This window comes from Halyomorpha halys, unplaced genomic scaffold (assembly GCF_000696795.3).
Source record: "Halyomorpha halys isolate HHAL.00 unplaced genomic scaffold, Hhal_1.1 Scaffold293.1, whole genome shotgun sequence".
Taxonomy (NCBI): Eukaryota; Metazoa; Arthropoda; class Insecta; order Hemiptera; family Pentatomidae; genus Halyomorpha; species Halyomorpha halys.
Window position 1 is genome coordinate 786,503 of NW_027115239.1, and position 25,051 is coordinate 811,553.

Below are 25,051 nucleotides of genomic sequence, written 5' to 3' on the forward strand. Positions count from 1 at the left end.
ATGTCACGTATTGATCTTTCGAATAAAAAAAAAATTTTGATTACAATTTAATTTTTTGTGTTATTTTTTACAATTTCAAGTTCTATCGGGCTTTAAAAAACACCCTATACTATCAACTATCACGCCAGAGGTAGTATGACAGTACATAAATAATACTGAAATTTATTTTAAAATTTGGCCGAAACTGAAGGAACAAATATACATTTTATGATTCTCTATGAGCTCTGTGAAAATTGGCGGGGATTTTTCAAGGCGCTTAGCAGGTATTATTTTTGTCGAGAAAATCGGTTTTACTGCTTATCAAGTATCCAAAACAAAGCAATTGACATCTCCAGTAACTTATCACTCCCATTTCTAAATAATTTTTTGAAATCCATATATAAGTAAAACAGATAATTTCTAACATAAAAGTTATTCTACCAATACTGTATTTGTTTTGCATATTTTCTAGAACCAGCTATAACCTAGTGAGAATTATGTATAAATACCTAGCGACTGATAAGAGTTAAATTTAATGAGAACTCAACTTTAGAAATCTCAGCCTACGCATTTCTGAAGCACTTTTATGGTTACAATAAGTGCCTACTAAATATAATGAAGTAGGAGAAAAGATCAAAAGAGTGTGAAGCTGGAGGGGCAGATGCTCTGTGTTGAAAGCCGCAAGTTTTCCATATGGCCCTTTCATGTTTCAACATGCTAATCCAGGCAGTCTCTACATGAGTCCTACACAGAATTATATTTTAATTAAACGTAACTCTTGTAATTTTATGTCGATATGTGCGGTTAAAATTACAACATTAATGATTAATAACTTCATTTGAAACATAATAGATACATCTGAAGATAGCTTACAGCCTAAAACATCATTGAAATAAATTTGATATGTGCATCATTGATGAATTTGTTGAACAGTGGTTGTTTATATTTTTAATCCAGGCATTATGAACAACCAATAGAACATTTAATAACTAAATGAATTTAACGTATTTTCAGTTACATTGTTATGCATAAGGAAAGCCCTCCCTACAATTACAGGAGCGATCTGAGATGAGAGCCTTAACACATGGAGGATGAGAACTAACAGTGAACTTGCTGATCAGTTAATATTTCATATACGAAGGCAAGCAGGTTAAGATGGACTCGACATGTGGCTCGAAGCAATCCATCACATCAGGACTACTCTACACAGCAATGAATGCTAGTATAGTTGGCTATAGACCATATGGGAGGTAAAAATACAGATGATAGACAGAATCAACAAAGAGCTGCATGCTAACTGGAAAGCAGAAGCCCAAGATAGGCAGGCGTGGAGAAGGCTGGCTTGAGCACTAAAAAATCTACAAGGCCTACAGAGCCAACAAACAAAAAATAATAGGAGAAATTCAATAGAGGTACAAAAGTGTTGTAAATTTATTTAATAAAAATATTAATTATAAAATAATAAAAGTAAGTAAAAGTTAGAAGTATCAGATGAATATAAAATATATAAATATAAATTATAAAAGATGGATAGTTATATAATAAGAAAAAAACATTATTTATAAATTAATAAATGTTATTGTATAAAGAAAAAAATTAGGCAAATATATATATATAAAAAAAAACAGATATGAGAGGATAATGTGTAAATTAAATATTGAAATGCAGAAAATACAGTAAAATTAAAAGAAAAATGATGGTAGTTTAATACAGGCTTAAGATACGTCAGTAAGTACTATCTTTGTCAACTTAATGATTGACGGAAAGAAGGACCGATTCAAATGAAAATTTCTAATTCGTTATTGAATCAAAATAATTTTATATTCTATATCAAAAATAATATACAAATCAAAAGCTATTCTGTAACAGTTTTAAAAAAATGTGTTTCCGTTTCGTTTGAATACATATATAATATTATACTTCAGTTTCGTCCAAATTTTAATTTTAGTATGGAGCATTAAGGATTTTACGAAGGATTTTGGACTGTAAGGATGGGATTCGAGAGGAATTCGATGGTTTAGTGGAGCCCCATAGCTCAACTCCGTATGTCCAGATAGGCCTTATAACAGTCATGTAAAGACTGATCTTTTGTCATGGATTGGAAGTTTGGACCGTTTGTATAGTAAATGTTGTAATAGTCGGAATCAACGAGCAGTTTGCTATCTTTTCAGTATTGTATGAGGATTCCATGTCAGTCGTTTGTCCAGATTTAGTCTTAAGTAACGGATCTGTTCAACAGGAATAAGTGGGATATTATTAAAAGATACTGTAGGGCAAGACGAAGGTTTACGACGAAGGGTAAATGGGATTTGGAGGAATTTATTTTAATCCTCCAGTTTTGGCACCATTCTTATTTTAAAATTATCACAACCTTTTGAGATAAAATAAAACACAACCTTTTGAGGCAAGTGCTCTGGGACCCTCGCCCCAGCCCGCCCAGCTATCAGGTCCTCATTTCGACATTAAATAATTAATATGTCTAGCCTGAGTGTGAAGAAGGCTAAGAATATCGTTGAGATAAGTAGGTTAAATTGATTTGTAATTAGAAGTTGTAATATTAATGTGAAGAGTGAAAAGGGGCCGCCCATAGCTCAGTGGTTAAGACAGTCTTACTAATTTGATGTCTATTGGCGGTGCCGGTTCGAATCCGGCCTGGGGCGTTGACTTTTTTCATTGAGTGGTGGTCCCACAAAATGAAGAACTTTGATCCCCAACCATGGATAGGCAGTATAGGACTCCAATGGGAGTCTTGGCCGAAAAAGACAAAAAAAAAAGTGAAAAAATAAGTAATTAGATATAAGTTAATGAAACCTTGTTAATAAATTAATATGATTCTCTAATGTTTAATGTGATAACTGGGCAGAGTAACCTGCCAAAAGTTTTTAAATTATTGATGTTAATGTTATTTGTTAAAATGCTATTTTATTAATGATAATATTGTGTGTTAAAAAATGAGTGTATAATAAAAACTGTTATTTGATAGATTATGCTTGAGGATGGTCGAATTGGTCGAAACGTTGGACTTTTCAGAAATAAACAGTGTTTTGAGACTTAAATTGGATACAATTTAATTTATTTAAACAATTTAAATAAATAGCTAACGGCAAACTAATTAACCGAATCAATATGGTTCTCATTCGACACAGAATTTAATACTGTTTAATCTCTAATACTGTAACCGTTTACCAGTTACAGGCAAAACAATTACAGAATTCGTAATTGTAATAAATTAATTAGGTAATTAGTAAAAATTTTAGAACCACTAGAAATTTGTTTCCGACTTAAATGTGGTAGAAACAAATTTTTAAAATTATTTCCAAATGTATGTATGTTATTATGGGCTGAATTTTATACATCGGGCTTCTATACTATAATAACCTATGTTTCACTTTTGCAACAGAAGTTATTTGTAACAGTTGCTTCGTAACAGCACCAGACACAGGTCTTCAGAAAAGTGCAGAAAATAAATACATACACATTACTGTAACAGAAACTTGTATATTTATACTTGAGGGGCTTGTTTACATACTCCCCTCTACAATGGAGCTAGTATCCTATAAATATTTTGCCAGCCCGAAATAGAAGATAATAAAAGCTCCTCCGGTTTACAACTGTTGCCCAAAATGTTGGACATGGTCCAGGACGTTTTTAAGGGGCCAGCTTTGACGGGATCCCTAGAAAGCTGATAAGTTTCTCGGGCAACAAACCAAATAGACTGCCCCACCAGACCTGGTCAGTAGGATGTTGTGTTCTGTGCCGGCGACATGGGCGTAACGTACTCCGTCTACTTCTTGGCGTTTTCTGAGGCAGGCAGGGAGTCGGGGACGTCTGGAAGTAGGATACATCGTTTCCTAGTCTCCGGTAAGTTTAGGGCTCATCTAAGAAATTATGAGATCGAATAATAAACATCGATTTAAACATAGGCTTCGATTATATTCGGAACAAGTAATTACCAACAAAAAAATATACATAAAAGAATTTTTATAAACATATTATTAACTGAATTCGGAATCATTATGAATTATAAAATCAATTCGAGTTAAGAAATCGCCAATATAAGGATAGTCACTAAATTCTGAAATTGTTCAAGTTAGATTCCTGAATTGTCCAAAGCTTTCTCAGAGAGTTAAAGAGCATTCGATTCCCAAGCCTTGCTCGAGAGCGGATCCGATTTAAATTGAACAGCTGCTTCCTAAATTAGAACAGGGTGGCGCTTGATAGACAGTCCTTTCCTCAATAGAGTTGGATCCCAAGGAATAATAAAGAACTTCTCTAGATTGTATTCAGCTTTATTTAAAGCTGAATCAATTAAAGTCTAGAACAACTTTGTTTTAGCTAACACAACGGGACTGCGACACATACTGAACATTTTTATTTAAAAACAACAAAAGTGATCACTAAGTGACATAAAAGTGATATATTTAAAAAAAGTAACCGGATTTACTTTGAGATTATAAATATTAAAAAAAATTTTTTTTTTAGCTGCAGGATGAAATTTACGTAGCTCATTCCGAATGAATGAAACCTCACATGCCAAACTTAAAACACAAGAACTTACCGACGCTACGATCAATTATATAGATTACTAAAAAAGACATTAAATCTTTCAATTGGCAATCAAAAAGACTAAATTTAAACCTTATTGGAAAACCGGACCTGAATTGAGGACAATTAAATTTTCGAGCATCAAACGTACCTTCTTTTTCCTATGACCCTATTCCTGGTCATTTCTGCCGTACGGGGAGGGGGATTATCTAGAGGTGACCAACCTATTTTAACGATAGTGGGGGGGAAAGTATTTTATTTCGCGCGACCGTCACAAAATGAAAAAAGTTCACCCACAGACGGATTAGAACCGGCCCGCAGTTCTCAGGTTGCTAAGACCTGCGCCTCAACCACCTGAGCTAAGAACGGCCCTACACCAAACGTATATAATCCTTTGAGTCTTAATTATTTATGTTAATTATACAATGGTCAAACAAGACCTGGTACCATGTGTATGAATTAGGCCTCCTCATATCCAATGTAAGGGTGATTGAGACTGTATTGTTATTAAAAATAAGTCAGACGAATTATGGAACAGAATTATTATGTTGTATTCTTACTAGCTGCTTCCTTATGTAAACTAAGTGATGTGATAAGTAGCCATTGAGATCTGGTGCTGTAGAGGATTGTGTGTGGTCAGCCTCATGACTGTCACATTTAAGCAACTCCCACTACTTGAAGAGAAAGAGAGAGAGAGAATTTATCAGCAGATTCCTCAAGTTAGTACCGATAAAGCATTAGCATAAGGTTGTAGTTCCACAGTGATTCATGGATTGAGCTCTGGCTTGTTTGTATCCTTGTCCTTAACATTATAATTACACTGCGTAACTTCTTGTTCCATATAAAATTCAAATTACCAAGCTTCCATCAGAACCTTACTCACAATCTTAATCCTCAAGCACAATGTGATAATGGCAGAACCCTTGATCCCTTTTGTAAATATATTGCCACAATTTCGGTAGGCCAATAAACTCCTGAGGGTCTGTGGCTCTAGTGTCCAGACAAAGTCCCATGGGCTTTCAATGCCAGCGATGCGGTTGGGAAAAAAAGTACTGGGATCTCCTGAACTGCATTACCGTCGACAATTGAGGGGAATTAGGTTTGAAGTTTCCAAGGTAGTATGTTAATATTGTAAATAGGTACGAATGTGTTCAAATTCCACGCACTTAACTTTAACGTTGTCTAAATTTTTATTTGATAGCTCATTAGACAGGTCTTTAAAGTTACAAAATAGAAGGTTTTTGTGGGGAATGTTCGACGTAAAACGATAAGAAGACATGTTTTCACTAGTTTAAACTGTGTTTTTTTCCAGTTGTTTTTCCATACGTTTTCAAATGAAAGTGTAAAAAGTCGAACAGTGGCAAATTTAATTATAAAACTAGTATTATTTTCGTATAATTCAGGTCAAATTAAAAAGAAAAAAAAGGGTTTTTCAGTTGACACATTGAACGACCTGTTTCAATTAACGTAAAATTTACCAGAATCATGAAATCGAAAGTAGCTCAGTTCTATGCCTCAACTAGGTACAAAAAAAAAAATGGGAATGTTTATTTAGTATCTGATATTAGTAAACTAGGTACAAAGTATGAAAACATCTTTAATTTTAATAAATTAGTAAGTGAATGTCAGCAATAAAACAACTGAATTTAACAAGTTATATTTTTCCCTAATATCTCATTTATTTAAAATATTTGTTTTGTTAACACTACGAATGATATTTAAAAGATATAATTTATTACAACTGGGAAATCTCGTACACAAAGTTTAAATTATTAAGATCATTTGTTACAATGATGAGGGTATACAATAGTACCAATTTCTAAGCCAAGATAGATGCTTTGTTAATAATTTATCGCTTGAGAGGGAGGCGGACTTTGTCAAAGCCCTTGAATAAGTTAGGAAGTCATGGATATTGTTGTATAAGAAACTCGTCCAGGGAAGTTAGCTGCTCAGTTAAACAGCTTGTCCTTATTTTTGTAAAAGTTTTAGAGCCATTAATTATTCTGATTTATCATTGTGACATCTTCAAAAGTCTTTAATGATATAATGATCGGTTATTTATTACTTTTTTTCATAGAAGTCAATTATTTATTCTTTATTTGAATATTTAAAAGAAATAAAGTTTACCTTTAATGCGCTAATAATACATAGGTAATATTTATTATGAAAATATTGCAAAAAGTTCTATGACTTTACTTAGTCATTAACATTGGATATAAAATATGAATAATCTTATATGATGAATTAAGTAAATAATAATCAACAAATACAAATACAATTTTGATGAAATCAATAAATCCATTTTTATTGATAGATTGGTGGAATCTATGGAACTCTTTGAGAATAATAATGATTTTGTAAATCATTTAAGATACATGATTGGATAGGAGTTGAAGATGACTCCAAGGTTTTTAACTGAATCATGAAATGAAATAGTTGTGTAATTATGGAAAAATAAAGAATAAGGAAGGAAATGTAAGAAGGGATTTGAGATGATAAGAATAGCTTTAGTCCGTTCAACTGCAATTGGTTTCTTTTGACCAAGTGATATATTTTATTGATCTTAACCTGTAGGTTATAAGATGCCTCGATGATATCGGCAGAATAGACAGAGGTACATTTTTAGGTCATCGGTATAAAGATGCTATCATAATAGGGTCAATCATTGATGTAATGGAAAAAAAGGGTTGGGATAGCGTGGAACCCTGAGCAACACCAGGCAAGAGGAAAAGAGAAGATGAAAGAAGTTTACCAGAGATGACCACTGTGGGATAAGAACGACTGAAACTATTTAAATGTAATCAAAGGACAAGTTGAGGAATTTGGATTGGAGAATTTCATGATCAACAGAATCTAAACCTTTAGAAAAGCAAACATTGAGATAGTGATTTTCTGTGGATTAAAAGAAGATTGAATATCTTGGGAGGAATTAGAAGAGCTTTATCTAAAAGGAAAGAGGAAGGTTAGTAACGGTCTAATCAAAAAGTTTGGAAAGATTTAAAGGATAGAAATAGGATCAAAGTCTGAAACGTTAGATGGAAAAGAAACTTTTATTACAGCCTATTTCAAAGCTGAAGGAAAAATTATATATATGTAGAAGAATTGGAAGAATGACAGTTAGGCAAAGTATACTATGTTTTACTGGAATAAGACCTAATGTAAACTTGAGTTCTAAATTTTAGTTTATGGAAAAGCAGGTCATTAGAAGCTGTATGCAGAAAATAAAAATTCTCTGAATGAAGGGAGTTCTGAGAAATGATAAAGGCAACACAGTGTAAATAGGTTTGGTAAACTAAAAGTTTAGTTCATAAGGAAAAACAGGATAGTAATTGATAGATTAGGAATTTACAATCAAATCAAATTTATAGCGCTACAACTCATGAAGGGTCAGGGCTGTAGTACTTTGACAGGAAGTACTTTTACTGGACCAATGGTTGTGCAAGGAGGTGATTTGATCAGAATCACGCCCGACCGCCAGATCTTTACCCAATTCAGGGTACACACTTTATGAGGCTGCGTCGAGTTTATGACTTTATGAGGTCCCGAACCCACAGGGCTGACTGAACCGCTACTATGAAACAGATAATAATTATCTGCTACAGCCGGGTTCGAACCCGGGTCCTTGGAGTTACTAGCTTATTGTCTTACAAGTGAGCTACATATTCCCACTTACGGGTTTACGACAGAGTGTTTTTTGAGGTTCCTCCACTTTGATAACAAAATTGTGAGCTTGGGATAGAGAAATATGAATGAAACGTGTTATGAAAGACTTGGTTTAATTTAGGAGGAACTTAGAGGAGGAATTGTCTGCAGGAATTCAAATGAAACAAAACCTTTTTTTTTATTGTCTCAAGCCTTCTATTGAAGGCTTAAAATGGAATGTCAAGATTCATTTCTAGGAGCTGCCCTAAAATAAAGATCGAATGTCTCGGTCGAAATCGAGCCCACAACGTCCTAAACCAAACACTCCCTGTCATTTTCTCGATGAAAAATTCTCTGGCCACATCTCTTCTTTTCATTAGGTCCCGATTTTTGGTGATCCAAGGAGCAGAGGTATATTAGAAGGTAGAGGTTTTGAGAGGAGCGTAGTGGTTAATGGCATAATGGATCCTAATCAATAAAATTTTGATAATGTTATTATTTTAAATTTTAGCTTTTGTTTTTTTGAAAGTTTTATGGCTTCATCTCCTTCCCAATTGGCCGACCTCTAGGCGCCCTTGTAGTGCATGTTACCAATGACACTATATTTAACCATTTGGCACAATGGATTTCATCTTTCCTTGCCAAATGAACTTCATAATCATCGCTATTTCATTCATTGACCACAGTTCCATAGGATGATAGAACCGACATGAAAATTAATTTTATCTTATTTCGTTCAGGTTTCGGAAACCAATTAATTAAATGAAATTATTTTAGGTATTTTTTGCTTCATGCATTTACCATCATTCTTTACCAATCAAACTTCATCGAGTTTTAATTCATAGCTTAAAATCCTTATGGGGGTAGGAAAAACTACAGCAATAATCAGAGCAATAAGTATTGGCGTTCTAAATATTCCTTTATATTATGTGAAATAAACTAAAGGAAAGAGGAGGAAATACATGATTACAAACATAATATCTTCATTCAACTAACACCATTCACAACTATATACAATATTTACATTCAGCTTTTGGAACTCTGAACCCAGTGCAAACAAAAATCTAAAAATCTCAGGGCGCTAGAGATATTTTTCCCATTATGTTCATGCCCCACTGCAAGTATGGTGTTATAACTAAAACCGAATTTCTTTGCTTTATTCTTTCTGTAGAATCTTAACTTGAGATTTAATCTTTAATCTTACGAGTCTATGCATCCAACATGAAGTACAAGAGCCCGATGGAAAAAACAAAACAGTTATTTCACCTTAAATTTTTTAATATTCCAATGAAAACTAAGTATATTTGCTAGTTAAAATTGATAAGTTTGCCAAGTATAGTCAAAGGAAATATAAAATGGTGACTATTTTAAAAAAAAAAATTGATTTTTTTCGGAGTTTCATATCCTTAAAACTACCATAACACTAGAAAACCTAATATGATATCTTTTAACGTAGAGTAAATCTGCTAAAATACGAGCCCTCATGGAGCTATTTGCTATTTGCTATTTGCATTCCATAGCTCCCGAGGTACATATGTCTATTAGCACTTATATTAAAGCCTGTTGGTGAATGGAATGTAAAGTAGGTTATAACGTTTATATTCGTAGGAGTGGTAGTTTTTATCACATTTGACAAAATTTACAAAATGTTTTATTCATGAAAAGATATCTCAAGAGCCATAAGATGTACAGATGTCAGTCTGAATTCAAATTAAAGCTAATCTAACGCACCATAAAGAAGTCACTAGATATACATATCTCTTCGTAGTAGCTGTTTTCAAGATATTTGCAAAAAAATCTATTTCTTGTTGTTCGGGCTAAATTTCATAAACATAATTCTTATTCATTTGCAAATATCATAGAAACTACAATCCCTACGAAGACGAACGTTATACTTTCTACTACTATACTTACTTCATAGTACGTTGAACTAGCTTTATTTTCAGTGCTGGCAGACAGATGTCTGCCAGATGTAAAGATTTAAGATGTAAAGAAGCATAAGATGTAAAGATTTACGTCTTATGGATCCTGAGATATAGATTTCCCAAAATAAATTTACTTACTGGAGAATTTTCAGTACATTTTATATAGTTTTTTAAAAACTGTACTTCGGGAAATATTGAATGTAAATATTATGTATTAGATCTAATATTTTAGTAAATTTTCTGTACTTTAAATGATTTTCTCTTTGGTTTTCTAATATTGTAGGTAGTCTTCTAGTAACAACATAGAGCTCCGAATGAAAAAAAATGTTTAAAACTTTTAGAACGTGCCTATACTTGGCAGAGACATTAATTTTGTCTAGTGCTTGTACATAGTTTTCATTAAAGTCATCAAAAAATGGGGTGAAATAACTAAGTTTTTTCTCTTTTGGGCTCTTACGTAGAGTTCCACGATCCATTTTACTCCATCCATACATTACGTGTCCCTCTCAAACTTTCTTTACACACATGATCACATGATTGTCTTTCTATTCAATTATTTTTTGGAATCATACTTTTACTTATGTTTCATAAACACAAGATTCTTTTTATGTGGTGTTACTTTTTTCCTTTCAGTTCTATCAAAAGTATATCTACTATTGGAAGTAATTTAGAAATTATCATTAAAAACATCTAAACAAAAAAAAAACATTTTTTATGGAAAACAGTGATGATTAGCAGCTATTAGACAGCAGAAAATTTAGATTTTTAAAACTAAGTGAATGACGTTTTAGTTCAGAATTTCGAAAAAGAAAAAAAACGATAATTTTCAGAAATGTTTACATTAACTTTTGATAGAAAACTCATAAATTATGAAAGCATAAATAAAAAACTAAATATTTACTTTTTTTATCATATTATTTACTTGTAACAATCCATGTCAATGCTAAGATACTAACTCCATTGTAAGATAGCTACCCTTCAAGAACTTGAGTAGCCAGATAATCCACTTAGCTGTTCATCGTCCCACATCCTTCACCACCAAGATTCACCATAACATGGCATTTCGTGCTGGTTGGAAATTTTTAAATCTGATGGTTGTGTGTCTGGGTCTAATCAATTACACTAAAAGTTAGACTGTCATGGGATCCTTTACAATTTTATTTTCCTTTGACATACTAGCGAATATCACTTCATGTCTTGGATGAAGAATAGTATGGAAAAGTTTTATATGTATGAAGAATATATAACCTAAACTTAGAGCTTTACAGGTAAACGAAGTTGATACATTGCACTTAATATGATATTTCATATTATTATTACCATATTTTTTATCCTAAACTTATGAATTTAATTACTTATAATGTATCACATAGTGAGAGTAAAAACCGTTAATATCAACGAAACGTTGTTAACCAACAACTTTTAATGGAGTGTTCAAACTTTCAAATGTTCAAATTTTAAAAAATTTCCAAAACTTTTCATGGAGTAAGCGTTAAAACTTACATTTCATACCAAAGCCCTTTCGAAATGAACCAATCGGATCAGAACCCTCGCTCACAGAAATCAACTTTATCATTTTCACAGCTCCCTTATCTCTCTCTCCCCTACCTCCTCATTACTGGAAATCATTTCCCAACAAAGATAGCTGTTAAGTGGTATTTTTCGTATAAAATTAACCGGTAACGTTTTCTTAGCGGATCAGATATATTAAAAATGACCGGTTTTTCTAATACCAAACTTAATTCAAATAACACACACTTGCTCATCTAAAATCACATTCTAGAGATCATTGGGGTGCATGAAGTGAACTGTGGATCATATTTAACCAGTCAATCTGTTCTATAATTATGAATTTTTCCATTCTACTTTAGCGCACTTAAATTTCTTCAATTAATGTAATAACATTTTTTTAAAAATATTATAAATTCTGTTATGTGTAATTAATAGTTTATAAAGAGTAGCACAAAAACGATTTGAAAGGGATCTGTGATTTAATTTAAATATAAATAGGAAGTGGAGGGGGCGGCGAACAAGCCCCTATTTTCGCAAATTATTCAACTATTCAATTAATGGTATTACTTGTTGCTAAACTGTATAACAGTAATTTACATGTTTTCTGTACTTCAGATTTTATTATTATTATTTTTCAATATAGTAAGCACGAAAAAATTAAATTCAGCACTTAATCCCAGAATTTTTATTTGTAATTCATTTTAGTGCCTCTTCATAAATAATGTTCGTTACCTCTTTTTGTTTTAAATTGCACTGAATTTTTATTCCATCATGGCTCCTGCTTCTTGACAGACCTACATAAAATATATGGATATCAATGATGTTAGTAATTATATATATATATATAGTTACAAAAGTGGATATGACACTGTGACTCCAGTTAAAGTCTGGATGATTTGATGCAGTTAACTTTTTCAATTAATCATTTTTTTCACGAAATGCCTTCTTTATCAGTTAAACCAAATTTTTTATGACCCATTTAAATTATTCCACCTTATATATGAAATAAAATATTACACGGTGATCACTAAACACTTTTTTAAATAATAGAGAAATTAAAATTTGTTTATTGTTATTGATGATTACTAAATTTTAAATATAGATAAAATACAATAAAAGCACCCAGACTAGATTGGCTGACGACAAACCTATCAGCGTTGATTAATCAATAGATTCCATCCAATAAGGGCCGTTATTACCATGGCAATAATTAGCAATGTAATGAGATGGCCCCTCCTATGATTGGATTTATCTATAGCTCTCGATGCAACTGGGCAATTGCCCGGAATTACTTTTCTAAATATATCTAATTTATCATCGAAACATTATTTATTGGACTTACAAGAAGAGAAACCATACCAGCAATGCACATATTAATTAACATAATGTATTACATTGTATTGATTTTCCAGAGGATCCAGTCCGTTGGCAATTTCTTGTTAATTAATATTGACACAAAATACCGTACGGTTGTTTTATTATCATGCGTACATTTTTATGCTTGCTGATTGAAACATATCACGCAAAATATAAAGTTTTTGAACATCTATCTGTTGAAAATAATGATATAATAATAATCAACAGCATGAATAGTAAATAATAATAATCATATCGGTTGAGAATAACGGTATTTGGCTTGTTTTAGATTTTACATGAATTACAATATTATTATCACTTGCAGGCCTACCTTCTACGCCATAACCCCTGGTGAAGACCTGAAACTCAGGTCGAAACGTCGGCATAAAATAAATACATATGGTTTTGTTTATTTATGTTTTTCTTTGCTGACCGCACCCCCCGACAAACTTCTTCAATCATTATATTATTATTAGCTCTTATGAACTTTAGTTTAAAAGGATTTAACTGAGAATTTTACATTTTAATTCAAGTAATAATGGTAAAAAAATAGTAATGCCATAATATGAGAGATCTTGTTAATATAAAATTGAAACTTACACAATATGGAAATTTCCTTTGTCGAGTAAAAAATATGTGTACAAAACGTACCTCTAGCCTGAAAATACCACGACGAGAAGGAGAATTTTTATTAATGCCTAACATGACTACTTAAAGACTGCCTTGATAGGTCCGAGACAGCCAGGGCACGAGTGAGTCTTTAAAATGACTGAATTATTTTAATAGGTCGAGTCATAAGTAATTTCTGCTTTTTCATTAGACGTTTATTTTGCTCTCATTAAATAACAAAATTATATTAATTTATTATGTATTTTCTATTGTTATCTATAACCTTTTCCCATCTTCCTGGACGTTTATCAATCCCTTCCTTATAAAATGTAGTTGGTTTGGAAGAAGTTTTCGACAGCCTGCCTGACTTTTTCTGCTGAATTGAAGTTTTTTCATTAAAAAAGTTTTGCAAGGAACAGAAAAAGTGGTAGTCTGTTGGAGCAAGCTCCGGGGAGTAAGATGGTAAAATAGACCATCTAAGCCCAAGAATTTTTTCTTGAGTCACCCTTGCTGTATGAGGTCGCGCATTGTGTAAAAGAAGTTTTTGCGATCGATGAGTGAAGGATGCTTTTCAAGGAGTTTATCTTGAATTCTTGCAAGAACACATCTGTCCAAAGCAATCGTTACATTTGACTTCAACAACTCGTGGTGAATTATTCCTTGACAATTCCACCATACGCACAATAAAATTAGTTTGCCATGGATGTTTGCTTTCGGATCTGGTAGGGATCGTCGATCCTCATCAAGCCACTGTCTTTCTCGGACGATATTGTCATAGGTAACCCTGTTACAATCCTGTTGTAAAAGAGGCTCAATTTTCTATGAGAGCGGACAACTTGTGGGGATTGACACGGGCTCATCTTTATTTCGTTCACAGATATTGTGAGGTAGCCATACTCCTAACTTGCTGACTTTCCCTAATTTCTTCAGGTAGAGGTTGATTGTGATATATTCAACCTCTCAGCTATACCTGTAGTTGATTGAGTTGATTTTGCTCCAATGTTGCCTTTAAATGGAGTAAAATTGTCGTAAAAGTTGGAAGGACGTCCCACCCTCGGTCCATCTTTTAAGGGTGTATCTCCAGAACTGCATTTTATATGTAACGAACAGAATATTCGTGGCAATATCCCCCTATGTTACCAGTTTTAATGCCTTATGTTGCCCTTATATAAATAGTCTGTTCATAAACTTTCAAGACTGTTCTCATAAATACAACATTTACTGAACATAATTATACAGTGAACCATGGTTCCATGCGTACCCAAAGGGGGGCAGAAGATGCAGCTGCTCCTCCTCCATAGAAGTGAAAAAAATATTAAATTAATAAAAATTAATTTTTTTTCCAGAAAATAATTGTAATAAGTAATAAACCACTTCTATAATTATATATAATTTTCTTTGCAAATTGGTTTCATTCACCTTATCGTGCTGAAATGCCTCAACCTGATTGACTATGACTTGCTCCTCCTTGGGTACGCCCTTGCAGTGAACTAAAAATCTTCTATATGATACCCTCCGGCATGAATAGACTCCCATAGAGCTCTAGAGCTCCAGCGGAAGACTTTTAAAGGCACCTCGCTTAATCTTCCTGGACCACTGACGAGTTCAATTCAAATTCGGGAAAACAAAAAGGAAAAAAAATAGTTGCTGGGATCTAGGTCGGGCAGTAGGGTGGCTGCGGCAGTGTAACCACGTTGAATTTGGCTAAAACATGAAGTGGTGGCGTGGGACGTAGAAGAGAACGCATTATCATGATTAAGAACCAAATCGCAGACTCGATCCTTCAATCGGCATTGAACAGTAAGACGACAGAATGTGTTTAAGAAGCTCACGGCTTGTTGAAGGCATCGTCCCGGCCATCTATAAACCTTTCATACCAGATGAAAACCATTGCACGTGACATATTAGTTTTTTCTTTCGAATTGTATCAAAAGTCTCTGAAGCCTGATTTCTTTTTTTGTTTTCTTTTTTGATTTCACTCATTAATGCTACTGTTGTCAATGGCACTGCATTTTCGAGTTTTCGGTGGTTGCTGACATGCATTCACGTTGCTTATGGTCAACTCACTCCGGCATCATAGAGACAACTGTAGCTAATACAGTCTGTTAGTGAATATCCCACTCTACTTCTTTCTGTCTATGGAACCTGTCTGTGCACCATTTTTTAGTCAGGAAAAAAATAATTTTGACACTTAATGAACAGACCGTGTAGATATATTAGAAAAATGCATGGATGCATTAAAAATACATTTATGTATTAAAAAATACATGTGTATATATAAAGAAAAAACACATTTTACTATTTTATGACCAACCTTGGTAGGTATGTTTGGATCTAGCAATGAGTGTTAGAAAACGGAATTTTTAAAAGTCATAATAGATTTCTCTAATCAAAATTTGAAAATAAAGTATTATTTAAAAATTAAAAAGAAAAGGAATTACTTTCATTAAAAATCATGATATTCTTAAATGTATTTAACATAATTGAACAAGTATTTAATACAAAATCAATTAAAAGGATTTATTACTGAGGCTAACAATCTGTTGAGAATGCCCGTAAATAATCCCGAGTAACGTTTTAATTAGTGATTCATGGAATGGTGAGGATACAGCATGCACTAAACGTTTTATTAAGCTTATTTCCCTCTTCTATTGATTTTCATTTTATATTGCGCTGTTTATCAAATACCTTGTCTAATTGTATTGTCTGATTCAAACAAGAATTCGGAAAACAAATGTTGAATGGTTTTAATTTTTGTTTGCTCTTACACTTTGATTATTTTTTTTCTAGGTTTTTCTCTAGTGTTAATGTGTTATTTAATCCATGAATCTTTGGTAAGAATATTTACTCATTACGCTTTGTATTACTTTGATAATTGCTTTAGCTTTAATCATACAGCTGACATCCCACACCATCCTCACCACGTATGCCGATGACAAATGTTTTTTATCAGCGAATAACGACTCTTTCATTGCATTCTAAACCATCCAAACTCGCTTCGCTACCCTTGAAGAATGGTGGCAAAACTAGAGGATTAAAATAAATTCCAATAAAAGCCACCAAATCACATTTACCCTTTGCCGTCCCCTATTACCTCCTGCCCCACAGAATCTTTTAATAATAACTCACTTATTCCTGTCGAACAGATCCGTTACTTAGGTCTGGTACTGGTACGGGTACTGATATTTGGTGGGGGGAACAAGTCCGGCAAGTGGGTCTAGTGGTCCTTTTTGCCAACCTCTGACGGCTACCGGAGTTGCCGCCGCGAACTAACCAAGGTGGGAGTGTCAAGATTCATTCTTCGTGACCGCCGAAAAATGAATGTTTAACTGCACCAGGTGGGAATCGAACCCACAACGTTCCAAACCGAGCGCACTGGGACTTACGCCCCAACCCGCATGGTCGTCACGTCCCTGTTACTTAGGACTACATCTGGACAAACGGTTCATATGGAATCCTCATATAAGACTGAAAACACAGGAAACTATTCGTTGATTCCGACTATTACAAATTTTACTAGAAAACTTCCAGTTTGGACTGATTCTAATTTTAATGCCTATCTGAACATACTGTTGAGTTTTGGGTCTCCACTAAACCATCGAATTTCTCCCAAATCCAATCTTTACAGTCCAAAATCCTTAATGCTCCTTACTTTTTCACAAATCAAGTCATTCACAACAATAAACAAAGATTTGATCAGTTTTCAATTCAATACTCAAAAAAGGTACGGAATGACCGGTAGGCATTCGAGATGAGGAAATTCAGGTCGTATATGGATCCAAAAACTTCTGACAGAAAAAAAAAAAACATGGTTTCTACTATTCTAAGGATGTCAATTTCACGATTAACCGTCAAAAGAAACAGAGAAGATCAAATCCTAGCTCATTAAACTCTTCGGAAGCACTGTTCTTCCTACTGAAGAGCACTGTAAAAAAAGACTATGAATCAATAGAAAACACCAATTTTTTATAGTATCTTGTTCTGACTTTACCGGCCATCTAGACTGTTAAGAACAACTCTTATTTCGTCATTGATTTTATTCATCCTCAATCAAAAAATTGGCATTTTCTAGCGAATCTTAATCTTTCCAGGATTTTCAAGTAAGAAATGGTCTGCCACAGGTTTTTGTTTTTTTACCTAACTTTTCATTTCCTGTCGAACGCTACCTTGGACTACATCTGGACAAACGATTTACCTGGTTTCCTCACACAAGACTGAAAAGTTTGAAAGACTGAAAAAACTGCACCTCGAATTCGACTATTACAGCACTCTAAACTTCCAACTCTTTACAAAAGACTGATCTACAGAACCACAATAAGGCCAATCTGGACATACGGAATTGAGCTTTGGGGCTCCACTGAACCTTAGAATTCCCCTCGTATCCAATCCTTACAATCCAGAATCCTCAATACTCCTTACTTTTTCACAAATAAAATCATAATTAATGACCTTAATGTTCCCTATGTAACTGATCTAGCCCGAACCCGATATCACTCCTTCCATTATAAACTTCCTAATCAATCAAAACCCATAGTTTCTAACCTTGTAATCTCTTCCATTTCTGACTATCCTCCGAGGCACTTGAAAAGAAGATGACCCCGAGACCTACTAATATAAAATGTCCTTAGGGTGCTACTAATGGGTAGTTTCTCAACACGCCTGTAACTCTCCATTTTAACTAAGATCAAATTTGCTGAATGTATTATATAATATGCAATTGTAAATTTCAATAAAGATATTAAAAAAAAACTTTTTATTTTCTCAGTCATCTTTTATTGGTTAATTATTGAAGTCATATCCCAGAATAATTACAACCCAGTTTCTAATTCCAGAAGCTGTCGAATTGAGTTTCCTAATGCTCTCGGTCTTTTGTATCTTTTTCGGAGATAGAAAGCGAAATAATTATGGCTTGAACGACTCGAATAAAATCTAGGCTATAAAGATAATGTATAATTTGATGTACAGGTTAAACAAAAAGTAAAAACAAGATAAAGGGTTACTTCCCAACATGGAGGAAGAAGTAGAATGGAGAGGGAAAGCCATCATGAAATGAGACCAAAAAGAGGCTTCACGATGAACTCCGGAGGAGTGGCAGATGAGTAGGGCAGTAGGTAGGACCAAATCACTGGTTTCCTTGTGTTTCAGTGTATATTAAAATGGCGCACATTTTTTAACTTTACTTTCCATTTGAAGTAAAGTAGGGTATGCCACCCCCATGCTTCCTAATAATAAGCATTCTTCAATGGTGAATATTGCTAATGCTACACTAATAAACACTGAGAATTTTTTTTTCATTTGAAAATTCTTTACTACCTTTTTTTCTTACAGTTATCCTTATCAGAAGAGTATTTATTTAAAGATTCCTGGATCTGAGAAGAAGCAATGCGACGGAGGCCGTTAGTGTGGCCTGGTTTATAATGAGATTAACAAGGAGTTAGGCTCATTCTATTAGACGGGGATGGTTGGCAATAATCTTTAGAATTAATTATACCTCGATAAGTTGCTAGTTGAATTGCCTGGGCCCCGGCCGGCCTCCATCCCATGGCCCACTTAAGGGATTAGCCCCAACAGCGTCCAAATCCTCAACCACTTGCTTTTCCAGGATTGGGGTCTTGTGAGGTAGGATAGCTGTGATAAGCCTGTCCAAGCTCGGTACATGAGATCTCTGGATACAGCTTAAAATAAAATCTAACAATTATTTTATTTATTCCTTTATCTATAATGTTTTTTCATTGAAAATATTCTAAATTAGATTATAACTTCAATTTAAAATAGAACAGTTTTAGACAATAAAGGATAGCGAACAATAAATTCAAAATTAGATTTATAATAATTCTTATTGTAGATTAAACAAGCTAAATCCAAACATCGATATACAGCTATTTTTTTGTTATAAATGTAGCTATTCAACTATTTGTTAAATCTAGCAAAGGAGAGGAGCTGGATGAAGGATCTCTTCGTCTAATAATTAAATTATTAATTTATATTATAATAATTGTTATCTCAATTAACATGTATGGATAAAGACATGAAGTTAAAAAAAAATCTAGCGAATTAATTAAAGTTTTTGAAACATATTTTCAACATTTAACGAGGGATATTGAGAAAAATGTCCTACAAACATTTATTACGTAAATAACGGGTCTGATATTGATAAACTTCTAATCCGTTTCTCTTTAAACTAAAAAAGAAGGTTAAATCAGCCCAGATGATAAAGAGTTTGAAAACAAACTTTGAGTGATCTATACGAAACATGGTACGAATCGAATTTTGTTTGGATATCATATTTTGACCTAAATAAATTAATTATTTAATAAATAATTCAAACACTATCCAATTAAAGTCTCAAAACTTTTTATTTCTTTTATACGTTTTTGTTTATACGTGAATTATTTATTAAAAAATGACCAGTGTCAAGAAAATATTAAGATTATAAATAAATAAATAAATAATTTTATTTTGTATTTGACGTACTCCAAAAATTGTTCTGCGGTCAGTAGTTAATTTTTAACAACTATATTAGCTTTGGGATAGTCTAGGGCCACTGTAGAGAAAGGAACCCCGTCTAGGACAATATTTCGGAGGACCACTTTAATTACTGTAGTCTGTGGTGACACCAGAGTATGCAGAAAATTGATATTTATAAGACTGGTTTTAAAGTTTATTGAGTGGACTGTATAAATGAATTGAATTGAATTATTGTATAAACTATTGATATTTCCTGGTTTATATGGAGTTCAAGCCAAAAGGTTATATTATTGTTAGAATTTAATTTTGAATTAGGGGATATCACATTCATTGTTTTCAAATTAATTCTACTCATATATGTCTTCATTACAACCAAATGATTATAAATTTTTTAGTAAATTCAAGTCAATTCAAAAGTAGTTTACATATTTTGTGGTCAAATAAATTTATAAAAATTTGCGCTGTTATTTTGTTAACGCCAGAATATACACCATTACGACTCAACACAAAAACACAGAAGAACGAATGAACAAAAATGAACTTTTGTTTCTTCATTTTCTTTAATGAAAAAATAAGAGATAGAAATAACAAAATTAATGATATGAAAAGGATCCAATACAACTTATTAAAGAGAGATGTTTTACTAAATGGAGTTTTTAATTAAAACTTTAAACTTTACAACGAAAGCTCGTGTCTATTCTGTATGATAGCACAATCTGTGAGGCAGTTTTTATTTTATTTTTCAATACATCACATTCGCTATCCATATAGAAATATCTTTATTAAAGCGCTTTGAAAGTGGAGTCCTCTGTTTTTTCAGCTATATTTAGTACTCTACTCTACTTCAATGTCAACGCATTGTCAGGTGTTCCAAACGGCAAGAAATACACATCGTATAATCGACTACACAATTTTTTGAACAATTTCAAACTAGGGAGTGGCATACAAAATATTTTTACAATAAAGTTGTCAATTTGAATAATGAACAATATTTGCGCATTTATAATACAAGTAAAAAATCAAAACCAAAAAAACATGTGCACTTTATGTTTAAAAACTTCAATTCCAAATGGTCATTAAAGTTCAATATCAAGTTACATAATATTTATTTTGTGAAAAATATACACAAATGAATGAATAATGGTGTAAGTTCATCACTTGTCAAGTGTATATTTCATAGAATACAGCAAACTTAAAAAAAAAAAAAAAAAAGTCTAGTACTTTGTAAAAAAAGTAATGTTTTTTCAACAACGATGGCAGAAACTGTATAAAAAAATCATGCTCAACCACCAGGTTTTCCTCCCAATAAAGGCTACTTAGAGACTGAGTCAGGTCCCGGAAGGACTCCAGAGCCCACAGGGTTGACTCACGACTAGAGTAACAAAATAAATAATTATCTGTTACAACCACATTAAAAACCGTGCCCTTGAGTTATTAATGCAAAGCCTGACTTTGTTCCCACAGCAATTTCGACTTACACCAGCTAACATTCTTAAATAAAGAACGCATTATTTTTTTGATGTAGCTTTTTTTTTTTTTCATTACTGCTAAACGATTATAGTTAGTAAGTTAGTTCATATTCAAATAAAAATGTTTATAAGTGATGGTTGTAACCTCTTTTTTGTTTTTTAGCCCTGATAAAAACTTGAAGTTCGTTGGTAAATTAAATATTTTTGTGTATTTGCTGACCGCATCCCCCGACCATCTTCTCCACAAAAAATATATATATTTATTATTTTTAGTGATTCTAGTTTTAATTTGTTTAGAATGATATATCGCTGGTCCGGAAGAATAATGATGCATTATAAGATATTATTATAAGATATTAGCTAATAAGACTAATAGGAGAATAATTATATGTTAAATATAAGTTTTTGTTATCAGCAGCCTGAAGATGGGGGAAATCTCCCGAAACGTTGCTGTATAATATGAATTAAATTATTATATTGAAATAAGGAAGAAATTATTTTCATTCACTAATTCAAGTTAATATATTTATTATTTTTAGTGATTCTAGTTTTAATTTGTTTAGAATGATATATCGCTGGTCCGGAAGAATAATGATGCAACTTTGTGAAATTGACTTCGTTGTGTTGGCGGGCGCAAAAATTTATTTACTGAATGTTTGTAAATCGAAATAAGTTTACTTCGAAATTCTCCAATATCGTAGATTTATAAGCATCTAGTAAATCTATTGTTGGACCCACTAACACTATAAAGTCAATTTCGAAAAGTTTTACAATTGCATCATTATTCTTCCGCACCAGCGATATGACCAATAAAGTATAATTACTTCTTATTAAATTTTTTCTTTTGTTTTCAGTTTGGAACAAAATGAGTGGCAGTACGATCTCCGAAGATCCCGAGTATCCAGAATTCGTTGAACGTAAGTAATAATTTTCCTAATCTTATTGCCAGTTACAAAGGATTCATTGACTACTTTTTTTTTTAGTTTAAAAACAATAGCAGTTGTATGGTTGTTTAAATATAAAAGGTATATAATAAAAAAATGATCGATTTTGATGAATGTTAGATAGAGGTCTTGCGGTGGCTCTAAAGCATAACAACTTTACGGGTACAGGGCCCAGAACAATCACCCAACGTATGATTACTTCATTACCTGGGCAAAGAGACAAAGGGTTGCCTCCAAGGGATTTACAGGGACAAGGGACGGTAATTGGTTCAACCAAAGGGACTAGCCTCTCTTCATAGCTTTTCTTCCGTCATGAGAGTATTTTACGAAACCATTATTTTTATTATTAATAAGTTACATGATAATGGAGAAATGAGACGAGGGAAGATAAAACGAGATAGCTCCACTTTGTCATTTTTTTTAAAAAAAAGTTTTCCAAATTATTAGGCGCACTCTTTAAGGTGGCTAAAGATTGACCCCTACCACGTACTACTTCCAATTTAATTTTATATTCAATGTTAAAACTGAGAATCAAATGAAGATAGATCTCTATAAAAAGGCGGCACAATATTTAATAAAAACGTAAACAATAATTATATGCAAGATTATTAACGAATTGAAAAACCAATACTCTTCTAAATATTCGTTTAGTGTTCTCCAAACGCCTGGTTTGATATATTCCTATTTTTATTTCATGGTTATAATAGTATTAACGATAAAGGCTGTACAATATTTCATCAAATATGTAATTTTATTCACTTCGTTCATCAATAATTCGACTATAAAAGTCATAAAATAGTGAGCCAAAACCTATTCGTGTTAAAAAAAAAACAAAACATACATTCTTTTTCTATGAACACTTTTAGATAAAGGTATATTTATGTAATAATTAAGGACGAAATTATTATAGTATACAATTAAGATGTCCAACGTTTCGGCTATCACGCCATCCTTGACCAGTTAACTGGGGTGTTCCCTTTTTAATTACGCAGATTATAACGGGCGTGAACTCTTTCACAAGGATGTGTCAGTACGTCACGCCCAGAGGACGTAATTTCATATATATTTTTTACATTTATGCTTAAAATAAATAAAAAGACTATGAAAAGTATATTTTTTAGTTTATTTATATTACATTTAATATATAAAGCTTACTTTGTAATACAAAATTACAAAGTAATAGAAAAGAATTCCAACAAAAAAATGGAAACATCAAATTAAAAAATTATAATTTTTACAAACAATTATAAATACTACAAAAGTTTACAATTACAGAACAATAAACAAAATCACACAAATAAAATGAAAGTATTGAGTTTAAAAATATAAATGTATCAATTCAAAATTCAATTTCGTGTGATATAGTTAAAAACAATTGTTGATACATAGTGCTACCTTACAATCCGAACACCACCATGTAAGTTCTTTCCTTTATCATTTTTGTATATAATATGCGCATTGTAGCAGCACATATCAATAATGTCTTTGTTGTTCGAAAGACACGTCCTGCTCGTTCCAGGGCGCAACATACATTTCAAAAAGGTTAATTCATAATCCAACCCGTAACTGATATAGCTTAGGTTTGAGGTATTTCATTCGGGTAACAGGTTAAGAACAATCTTGTTTGGATGATAATTTATCAAAATTTAAATAGATTTTTTTTAAATTTTGTCCAAACAAGGACATGCCAACTACTAATGACCTTTTCATAAACACTCTCGTCACATTGTACTTCAACTCAAAATGTGCTGAAGTGCATAGAGGGCTCTCTTGTAGTCACTTTAAAAAAAAAATTATGGATTTTAAGAGTATGACAATGTTGGTATTTCCATGTTTGGACTCCATTTGAAAATTAATTTAAATGGTGATAAATATACGAAAAGAAAATAAGATTGTTCCTGATGATGGCGTAATAGCCGAAACGTCGGACATCTTTGTTGTAAATTAAAATCATGGTTAAACAATTTCGCCCTTAATTATTACATAAATACGCCTAATATTTATCATAGGAACTTAATGTATATATTTTTTTAACAATAATACGTTTGGGTTAAAGCCTTACTGGTTTATGATTTTTATAATTGAAATATTCCTGTTAAAAAAAATAAAATTATATATTTGGTGTAATGTCGTACCTTTTCCACCCTGAAGCGTGTAAATTATCGTCGTCACCTACTTCCTTTTGAAACCCGCAGGTTCCTGGTTACTTAGTTAATATTCCCGCACTTTGACTATTGCTGTGTGGTTTACGAGGGTGTCTGTGGATATCGAAGCAAAATTAAAACGGTTAAATAATTGCTTTGTACGATTCATCTTTGGGGTCCCCAGGGACGCCTCTGTCACCCGATTTTATGAAGAGTTGAAGTGGCTTTACCCCTCCTTCCGTCGTAAATATTTCCTTGCTTCCTTTATCTATCAAGTTAGTTGGCTAACTTTCCTCCTGTCAGTCCTAAGTCCTGCCGTCAATCGCACACCTCAGATATCCTCCAATTTAAGTTCTTAGTGCATTTCCGCAATACCCGCTCACGGCCTTCAGACTTAAATGTAGCTGCCCATAGAACCGCAGCCTTTGCGTAGATCTTTCCTCATCCGTTCCTCTTCC

General features: G+C 32.7%; 1 long non-coding RNA gene across 2 annotated transcripts in view; it reads left to right on the plus strand.

Moving 5' to 3' along the window:
* Positions 1-25,051, plus strand: part of LOC106680846 (uncharacterized) — a 166,547-nt gene that overhangs the window by 84,568 nt on the left and 56,928 nt on the right. Inside the window, exons 1-2 of one of the 2 annotated variants that reach the window (XR_001343148.3) lie at positions 3,718-3,840; positions 22,360-22,422. This is a non-coding gene — a long non-coding RNA (uncharacterized lncRNA). Of the gene's footprint in view, positions 1-3,717; positions 3,841-22,359; positions 22,423-25,051 lie in introns of those variants that run through there. The other variant, XR_010844784.1, reaches the window with a different exon arrangement.